Source organism: Lactuca virosa, chromosome 3, assembly GCF_052849685.1.
Source record: "Lactuca virosa cultivar CGN04683 chromosome 3, Lactuca_virosa_CGN04683_v6, whole genome shotgun sequence".
Lineage (NCBI taxonomy): Eukaryota > Viridiplantae > Streptophyta > Magnoliopsida > Asterales > Asteraceae > Lactuca > Lactuca virosa.
Window position 1 is genome coordinate 217,112,643 of NC_136428.1, and position 11,283 is coordinate 217,123,925.

The following is an 11,283-nucleotide window of genomic DNA, read 5'->3' on the forward strand; positions in this document are numbered from 1 at the left end:
GCATATAAGTTTAAAATCTAAACAGATTTCGATAAATGATAGGAATTTGGAATTCTTACATTTTTTCGATAACGATTTGGGAGTGTGAAAAGAGAATCATTGAAATTATGTTCAATCGATCTAGTTCACAAAGTAAGGATCATAGACAAACATAGAGTGCATACTTGGTGTATCGCAAAGCTATTGTTTAAGAAAAACATAGTGTACATGCTTCGAGCATGGGACAACTAGTGTTTTTAATTCAAGTATAAAGTTGATAAAACCGAAACAATGAATAATGATTAATCAGTATGGTGATAAATAAAAGTTTTTATTTATATTCATAGGGTTTGATACCATATTTGATTCATTTATTCTTGTGTTTCACTTTGCATGTTTTGACTTCCAGAATAACTAAGTCGCTCTTCCTGAATGATTAAGTTATTCAAACCATCCACAGTCGGTCATATGTTGGAAGTAGATATGAATCAAGACTGTCATGGGTTGATTTGTAGAGGTCCAAGTTGGTGGACAAAGTGGTGCTACAACACTCATGAGTGCTCATAAGTTCTGAGTATTGGATTCAACCCGCGCTCATTTAAATCACTTCATGGATTTTATCACGAGTGATCATGAGACGATAATATCTTATATTCTTCAAACCTAGAGATATGAGTTGTTACTATGAGTTGGTTATACATTGATTGCACGAAAACGCATTTGGTAACTTGATGTTATAAAACGTGCCTTTGTGTATGATTCAACAAGTAGTAGAACAAGCCATATGAGTCGAAGTTTATCCATTCCTTTTACCTTCGGGATAAAAGCGATATCTGTGGGTCCCTCGATGATTTAGCGATGACACATGTGAGTGCTTGGCCAAGCCAGGACTGATTTGATTTGTTCAATCAGTCAGTCATCATAAATCGAAAATCGGGAAACAAAAAATGGACAGAGAGAATGATTATAATCCATGTCTCAGTCCATATGATATCTAGAATGGAGGAATATATGATCCCTTATCTAATGGACAAGTCATTGACAAGGTCAGAGTTCGACAGCGGCTTTAAGAGCTACGATTGCCAGTTAGGTTTTGAAGTCATACTCAATAATAGTTTTAGACTTATCCAAGTGGGAGACTGTTGGATTAATGTCTAAGTCCATAATTATATTTGGTATGTACTTGACCCGATCCGGCATGGTCCATTTGGGTTGCACTTTCACCGGCACAATTTATATGGATAGTCTTTTGAGAATAGTATATTTATGATTTATATTAATATATTATAAGTTCTAATATATTAATATGGAATCATATTATTTAATTAGTATTGATCAAGAATTAATTTAGAATTAATTAAGTGATCAAAAAGAATTAATTAAATATGGACTCTTATATATATGGAATGGGCCAAGTTCATTTAGGTTGGGCTAAGCTTTCATGGATGGTCCATGGAGCTTTTAACCCATGGATCCTATGTAAATGAAAGGTCATGGGTATTAGGGTTTACATGGATGTAACCCTAATCCTCCATAATATATAAAGGGGTCCTTGGCTCACAAAATTGACACAAGTGTGTGAAAATAAGAGTGGGCCGATTTTAGTGCGCATACATATTCTCTCAAGTTCTTCCAAGGTGTTTTGGTGATTTGTGATTCCATTTGAGGCTTCCACACTATTGGGGCTAAGCTCTTAAAGCTTGAAGACATCAAGCTACATCAAAAGGTATGTCATCTAACTAGAACTTTGTAGTATAGGTGCTTCATAATATGCTAGTTAGGATGAAACATTGGAATAGTTAATATTTACATGTATAATAAAGAAAACATAGATCCAAGGTTTATAGGGTTGCATGTACACCATAGGAGTGTTAGAATGCTCAAAACCCAACATAGATCACCTCTACTCCGTCTGAAATCTGCAGTCTCAAGGTGGTCTGACTCCCTGACAGACCACCCATACTGAATCATTATCGCTGAATCATGTTTACTTGTCTCTAACTAACTACTCAGCTTCCGATAACTCGAGATTCCCACTATAAAATAGAAGCACAAACCTAATTATCCCTACAGAGCACTTATACTTGGCCAAGGCTCAGATAATCCCGCTGTGATGGACTAGTCACTTCCCAATCAACCAGCTATTCCGTCCGTACTTGCAACCTAAAACACGAATACTAATACTGCCCAAACGTTGAAACTGCTCGAAGCGCTGAACTGCCTGAATTAGCATGTTGCCACATGGCTGCTTTCCAATATCTACCGAGACCTGCATGGTCTCAATTCGTTCGCCAACAATCTGTAATATCGGGTTCCAGCCAGGATGCGGAGCCAAAGGACTCCCACTTAGTCGCCTCACACGACTTCTGAACGAATCCTGCTCTGGAACTAGTTGCCACTAGTTATCATGCCACTGTGGATATAACGACCTCCTAATCCAACCGATCGGGTTCATGCGTCGGATCCTGACATCATCCAAATCCAAGGCTAAAAGTGATTGCTACTAGACCAATGATAGCCTTATATCAAAAACGACCTCATACGGTCCATTGCTTCCATGTTCCCATAATTGTAGTGGCGTTCCTACGGTCATATCGCTAGCTCAACCAGATCTAATCCCTCTGGGGAAATCCATAAACCAATCTGTGGATTTGCCACGCCCTCACTGCTACACCTGAACTGGTGGGTACTACTGTTCCTTCCGCGTTCTAACAACACGCTCATGCCATCTACCGACCTAGTGAATGCTACGGCTACACCTGCAAACTTACAACATTCTATCACTATCTGCCAACCTCATGAATGCTACGGCTACACCCGCATACTTACAACATTCTAGCACTATCTGACCGCTAGTGAATGCTACGGCTACCCCAGCAGTCTTACAACACTTTCCATGCTAACTGACTGTTAGTGAAAGCTACGGCTATCCTCATAGTCATACAACACTTTCCATACTATCTGACTGTTAGAGAATGCTACGGCTACCCCCGTATTCTTACAACACTTTCCATACTATCTGACTGTTAGTGAATGCTACGGCTACCCCCATAATCTTACAACACTGTCCATACCGGGTCGAACATGCACTCGACCTAACACTCAACTGAACTTGAGTCCTAACTGAAGCTCTAACCTGGTTCCCAAGACCTGCTATCTGATGCGAAGGAAAAGCGTGAACCAAATGTTGGAACATGTTCCGAACTCCCAACTCACAATCCTGAACCTGGATGGCCACTCGGCCGCCTTTCTCCCTATCGGGGACGCGAAACTCATCCTAATTTCACACCTATTTCTGCTCCTGGATATCTGATCGATTCTCCTTCAGTTAGCTTCAACTAAGTTTTCACGGCACATGAGAGTTAAAGGGTTCCTATTCCTTCTTACTTTCTAATAGTACAGTGACAACAATCTGAGCTTACCAATGCTAACGATCAATTACCAGTCAAACCTCAAGATCGCCCATTCTCTGAAATCCTGAAGAGTACCCTTGAGATCTGGTCCAGTTTGACACCTCAATCCATCTCCCATACTGTCAACTGAAGGCCTTAATCTTCACTCTGGCTGACGAATCCTCGTTCCCACTCCCAATCTCGCAGCACTACTGAACTCTGACCAAACACAACCCATGCGAGAAATGCAATTCTCTTGAACATCCAATGACCGAACACCCATGCGTCTAACACTTGCAACTGACTCCACTATCTTCATGCTACCAGTCCTTCCCTATCAACGGTAGTGCCTTGAACTCCAAAGTTCATCCATAGACAATTGTCAACCATACCTAAACCATGATAGAACCACTAAACGCTGAGTTCACTGGAGAACTATCACCCTAACCCTGTCCGAATATCCTCTAAATAATACCCCGTACAGGTCCTGACGAAGATCCGGAATGATAATGGTATACGCGGAACCCACTCCGCAAGATGCGTCCCTCTGTGGGTTCATCAAGGACTTTCCGGCATGCATGTTGGCATATATGATCCTTGATAACCTAAACACTAGCAGAAAATCGACCTGAGATCTGACTTATCCAAACTCACTCACAATTCCAAAGCGATACAGATTCCCAACATCCACATAGTAGCACTAAGAAGATGACATACCCACAACATCTGGAGGAATCCTGATCACCTTCTGCTGACATGACCAACCCCGTTACACTTGTAGCAGCCTAAACCCTTGGAATGTCAACTTCCCTTGTGCACTTTCCCGTACGTGCTGCACTGACTCCGGCCCTGCTGGCCTTTCACCCGATGATCAGAAGTCATGGGTCTCTTCCCGGGACCCTCTATTATACGCACCTGGCACGACCCTCTCTTTCTAGGGTGCTCAAATCGATCTCGCATCCTCAGACTTTGGAAGTCATATCCTTCAGGGTCTGACACCCTGTCACGCTCACTAGCTCACTTGCCAATGGCTGAACTGCAATAGCTGGAGCATACTCTGCCCCCAAACCGGGTCACAAACTCCTTCCCGAAGCTTCTCAGATTCTCCAAGACTCTCATTGATTCGAGTACGGATCCTGTGCTTTTAGTAGTACGGGCCCAATACTACCTTCCACACCTATCCATACTTTCCTCAGCAATCCTCCCGAATCCTCCAAGTCACTTCCTCAACTAATACATCCAAGTCTCACTAAACCTCACTACTAACCCACTGAAACATATCCTAGGCTTTCCGAGGTTCCCGAACTCACCCAGTCCTCAGCTGCTGAAAAATTCCCAGTAATGTCAACTAGCTACCTCATGAATATAGCCACATGCAACAAAGATCAGATAATCCTTCGAGTAAAAGACCCATCTCTAGAACGATTGGACTCAAACAAGAGCTGCGCAATAGGGTCATGTCCATCACTCTGAGATTATCCAGCCTGTGCCACATGTGACTTAGCATATTCACTTAATAGCTAGCTCACATTACTAAGAGTCCCACAAAGCACAAAGCAAGCAGCATTCTGACAATGGAAAATCTAACCATCATATTCCAATCAAACCATTCTATCCTCTAATCAGGAAACTGTACATACAATTCAAAGGCTCATACAATCAGGCATAACCTAAACAGGCTATCCTATCACTGACTGATCAGTACTAAAATGCAAGTCTACAAGCACATACAATAGGCATATAAGGCATCCTTCCTAGATCCTCAGCCCTAATCTAGCATGCAGTTCTCATAATCATATCATAACATAACATATCATAACATGTATGGGTATCTTGGGGAAAACTTTCAGGAGCTCGACTAATTGCACGCATCACACATCTTGTTCTTTTTCAAAGTTCCTTTTTCTCCTTTCAAATTCTTTTCAAAATTCTTTTTAGAAAATGATTTTCCTTTTGAAAATTTTCATACCAAGTCCTTAGTTTGAGTCCAGACACAACCGAGAGTGTGCCCGAATCCCTCAAACCAAGGCTCTAATACCAACTTGTAACATCCTAAAATTCAAGACCAAAAATTTCGTTTTTAAATAAGTTATTATAAAACCAATTAGTATAGTAACCTCCATAATAACATCTCATGTCAAAACCAAAGTGTAAATAATCAAAACATATTAACATAAAACAATATCATAGTGTAATCCCAAAGATCTCATGTGCGGAAAACATAGTGTGATGCGTTGCGATCGAGTCGGCTCCTTTCCTTTGAAAACGAAGTACCTGAAACCAAAACTGAAAACCGTAAGCACGAAGCTTAGTGAGTTTCCCCATCATACCACATACAATACAGTAACATACATAGCCAAGCAGATCTGGTTGCCGGCCTCCCCTTTGGTCTATTTCAACCAGATAACTGCCTAGCATATCTGGGTGATGGCCTCCCCTTCGGTATCTTTCGACCAGATAACTGCCTAGCATATCTGGGTGCTGGCCTCCCCTTCGGTCTCTTTCAACCGGATAACTGCCTAACATATCTGAGTGCTGGCCTCCCCTTCGGTCTGTTTCAACTGGATAACGGGGACTATTTCACCCCTACCACTACCACATAATAACATAGCATAACATACATAAATATAATGTCAGGCATATATGGGTGCTCGACCTACCCCTTCAGTATCTTTCAACCGGTATCCGGGAGCTGACCTCCCCTTCGGTATCTTTCAACCGGTAACCGGGGACTATTTCACCCCTACCACTACCACATAATAAAGTAACATAACGTACTGCTAGGCATGCATAGGTTCTGAAGACCCCCTCGTTATCTTTCAACCGGTATTCGGGGACTATTTCACCCCTACTACTACTAACATCTATCACAGAGCATCCTAGCACACAAACATAACTGATAATGGCATACCAGATGATTATCACAGAGACAGTCATCTAACAAACAACTCCTACTAGTGGGCCGACATTGTGGCCTTAGACCCACTTCTACTGGAAGTTATATCACCTTGCACTGCTGAAGTCCCGCAGACAAAAACCCGGACTACTGGATGACAGCTTCACGAACTGTCAATATCAAAATAATACCCAATTAATAATTGGGTTCCAACATACATCCATAAGTCCATGCTTGGGGTAAAAGACTACTTTACCCCATCTTAGTTTGATTCAAACTCAAGGCCCAATCCAAAGCCCCAAAAGTCAAACATATAAATCAAAGCCCAACATATGGCCCAATTTTCCAAATTGGGCCCAAACCTTTACATGGTCTTATTCAAAGGCCCAACCATTTAGTCCAGTCCAAACATTTAGCATTTCTAATGGCCCAATATCTCATAATCATAAAGGCCCAAACTATGGCCTATCTATGGCCCAATTTTCCAAATTGGGCCCAACCCCTCACATGGGCCTTACCCTAAAGCCCATCCAATTATTCTAGTCCATATGATTGTTCTTGAATGGCCCATTATTGGCCCGATCACCAAAGCCCAATGGAAAGGCCCAACTCAAGGCCCAAGTGAAATTAGGGTTTTACATAAAATGACAATTAGGATTAAGTGATTCTTACTTAACCCATTAAGGACTTAATCCATTAAGTTCATCAATCCATTGGGTAAATCATATGGTGTGATTGGGGGTAATTCAAAATTCCATTCCAATGGCCCAAATGTGGGTCCCGATAAGTCCAAGGCCCATACATCCAAAATTAGGGTTTTTTAAACCCTAATAAGGGTTTCCAACCCACTCCCAACCCAATAGCCAAATATCTAAGTCCTTAGATCCATTAGGGTTTCATTAGGCCCATTAGGGTTTCACAAGGCCCATTAGGGTTTCACTAGTCGGGAACCACCCACTACCACCTCGGGTAGTGGTGGTCAACGGCGGCTCATGGCGGTGGTTAGGGTTCTAGTCCAATCGAGTCCAAGCACTCCAAAAGCAATCCAAACACAAACTAAGCACACCGCCACCCAACACGGTGGCCGGTGGCGGCAGCCACCACCCTACGGTGGTGGTTTCGAGTTTCTTTTCATTATTCTACTTTCTAATTACATTTTATAAAGCTTTAATCCCAAAATAAACACACACTAAAAAAATAAACACACACACACGCACAACCACATTGTAGTGGTCGGCGGTGGCGCATGGTGGTGGTGCCTTTTCTTGGTTTTCCGGTTAGACAAAACACACACAACACATACTAACACCAAACAGCCGGCTGAGACTAACACACACACGAATTTCACACACCATCACTTAACAACGGTGGTTGGCGGCGGCAGCTTGATGGTTGTCATCGACGAACACGGCAGCGGCGACAACTTGTCGTCAACGAATCACGGAGAACGGCGGCGGCGGAGAGAAGATGCGATTATGGTGTTGGCGCTTCGACGAACTGAGGGAGATTAGAAGATGAATTAAAACAGCAGTGATAGAGGAGGAAAACGGCGACGGAGCAGCAACAGTGAACAGCTTCGCCGGCAGCGGATGCAATAGTGGCGGCTGACGGTGGTCATAGCTAGAGCGAATCGTCGGCGAAGGGAAATGATGGTGGAACCGTGAGCGATAGAAGCAGCAGACATTGCACCCTCCATTGTTCTCCACCCATGCATCCACGTTTAAAGCTCCGACCCCGACGGTTCTCTCTCTCTCGGTTGATCACGACGTCCGGTGGTGATGTCTCGACTACTGGCGGTGCCGGAAATGGAAGGGAGGTATAAGGGTGGAGGGTTGCGGCTGGCACTTCTTTTAGGGTTAGGGTTTAGAACCGGGGTGACGGGTCTTATATACCCCGAGCCCTTATGAATGTATCCCATAATAACATATTTGGTCCCTCCTTCCCCTTCTCTTTCAAAATGAGTCCACATTTTACCTTTTTAACCCCATCTTCTGAAATCCCTTACAAATAAAGTCCGAAATTTACCAATCAGCCCCTCTTCTACAAATTGTTCTCAAATGAAGTCCATATGTTACCATTCAGCCCCTAAGCTTCCAAAATATCTTCCATTTGAGTCCCAATAATTCACCACTTAGTCCCTGCCTTCAATAATACTTACAAATTAAGTCCGGATTTTACACTTCAATCCCCGAAACTCCAAATCGTGTCATTCGACTCCCCGAAACCAACACCCCGATAAATATTATGGACTTTAGGAATACTACTCATCCATTAATTTTATTTATTTATTTATTTAATAAACGGGGTGTTACAATTGAAGTTTTTCCTATTTGTAATTGGTGTCAAGAGTACATTGTTTTTTGTAAATTTATAAAACATCTTCATTAGGTAGGTACATAAGATTTTATGGTAACTGTAAATGTAAACACAATACTTTTTTTTAGGTTTTACATTTTTTTGGGTTTTTTTTTTGTTGATTTGAATGTAAATAGCTAGTAATGTGTATATTAAAATATCTTATTGTAGTAAAAATGAACGTGTTTTAATTCTCCGATATTGTTTATATAATTATTTAACATTTAACAAATCATAAGTTAAAGGTGATCACTTAAAACAACCATTGGGAAATGAATTTTCACAATTGTAATGATTAATTTATTATTTGACTTCAAGCAAGGGTGTTTGGTATTTCATTTAAAAAGAATTTATTGACTTATGTCTCTTGGAAAAGTCAATAAGTCAAAAAACGTTTTTTGTCAATATGAAAAAGACTTTTAAAATAACATTTAATTAACCATTAAAAAATGAGATTTCAATAAGTTAATTAAGATTTCTAACTTCTTAAAACTCCTTATAACTTTTTGGGTTGTAAAAGATAAATACCATTTAAAGCATGTATAAAGTTAATACAAACACTTTATCAAAAACAATTTATTGACTTATTGGACTTGGATAGTTTGAACCGGTTTACTGGACTTGAATAATTGGATTTCACTTAGCCCATTAAGGTCATATCAAATAAAAAACCAGTTATAATTGATGACGTTTGGCCACCATTTTCGGCCGTTGCACGACTTGTCACAGGTTTTTTCATGTTAGAAACTTCAATATAAGATTTAATTACTTAAAATGAAACTTCAACACCATATGTCTCGTTTAATAACCGATAAAAGGTAAATGCACATAAAAAATAACAAAACCCGTTAGTAAAAATGACATTTGCCCACCATTTTAGGCAGTCACACAAATTATCAATTTTTTATGTAAAACCGACATGAATGTGTGAAGCCTGATGTGCAATGGTGACTCGTTTTCAGTAAACTGTCATGGGAACAATCATATGAATTAGTTTATGACCTTTAGTGATGAGAAATATGAAAACCGAGAAGACTCAATTTTCAAAAACCGACACCATAGTGCAATCTTGCACTAGTTGTAACTGCTTGAATCAGACCCACCACCACTTTCGATGGTTGTTCCAAAAGCCCTGTATCTAACTTTGGTTTTGGTTTTATAGATCAATTCTCAATTCATCGAGTTTCATTTTCATTTTGGACATTTTGGAATCAATGTGTTACACAAACCGGTTTCATTAAAATTGGTGATCATTTTGGAATCATGATGTCATCAGGTTTTGATTTTGGAACTGAGATTTTCATTTGATTTTGGAATCAGTAATTTTGTTAGGTTTGATTATGGTTTTCGTCGGTTGGTTTTTGATATTGATCAAGTTTGATTTTGATTTTGATCTAGGTTGGCTTGGATTAAAAGGTTACAAGTTCAATTTTGATTTCAAGATTGTCTCTTATTTTGTTTTATTTGGTGTTGAAGGTGACTGTTGGTGGTTGTTGAAAGTGAACGGGATAACGTGTATCAATTGTTAACATGCAACAAAGGAAAGGATGAGATAGGGTAAAAAAAAAACAAATAAAATAAAAATACAAGATAATATCTAGTAAGGGAAATTTAGTCATATGATTATGATAAGGACGAAAGCCGTGACAAAGGGATACCATCAAGATGGTTCAAGTGGAAAAAAAAGATTCACAACGAAACATATAGATTGCACCAGACCATGGACAAGTTGTGTGATATAGTTTTTTTATTAAAACATTTCAATAGATAGAAATCAATGTTTGATTATTAATAAAATAAAACATGCAAAATTAATTCATGCATTAAAAATGATTTTTAAACAAATTTCCTTTCTTACGGTTGTTTGTGTGAAAACTAGAACTTAAAAAAAAACAACTCAATCTTTTATCACAATTGGGTAATTAGCAAATTAGGTTTAGATTTTTAACTCATTTAATTAAATATGTCAATTTGATTAATCCGTTTAATAAAATTTCCGTTTAATAAAATCAGTTTAGTTAGAATTAAAATTTCCAATGTGATTTCATCCTATCAGCTCGATTAAGAAATATATTTATATTTATTTTTTATTTTATAACCATTAAATATTCGTTTGATATAACTTTATTTATTTATTATTATTATTATTATTATTATTTAAATTAAATAAGTATGACTCGAAAAATGCAACCAGTTTAACCGGATTTCAAATTATTTAATAAACTTACTGGCTTTAGTTGAAATTTTTTAAGGGAAATCTCCAGAAAAGTCCTAAAATTTTACCCTAATCTGCGGTAAAAATGGCGATTTGACCCATTTGTTTACGAAAAAGCATGAATTACCGGTAAAAATGGCGATTTCACCCCTTTTTTCCGATTTACCGGTTTTATTACTTACATGTTTTACTAAAGTCTCATTATTTTACCCTAATTTGCGAATAAGTCCCAAAATAAAATTTACTGATGATTTGACCATTTTCTTCATGTAACATACATTTTATCGGTTTCGTTGCTGACTTAGACACCTAGTCATTAAATTAGCTGATAAGATGAATACGATGGGTTATATAATGTCACATTTACTGTAAAACTTGATACCCATCTCATCGGCTAATTTATGACTATGTATCTACGTCAGCAATGAAACCAATAAAATGTGTGT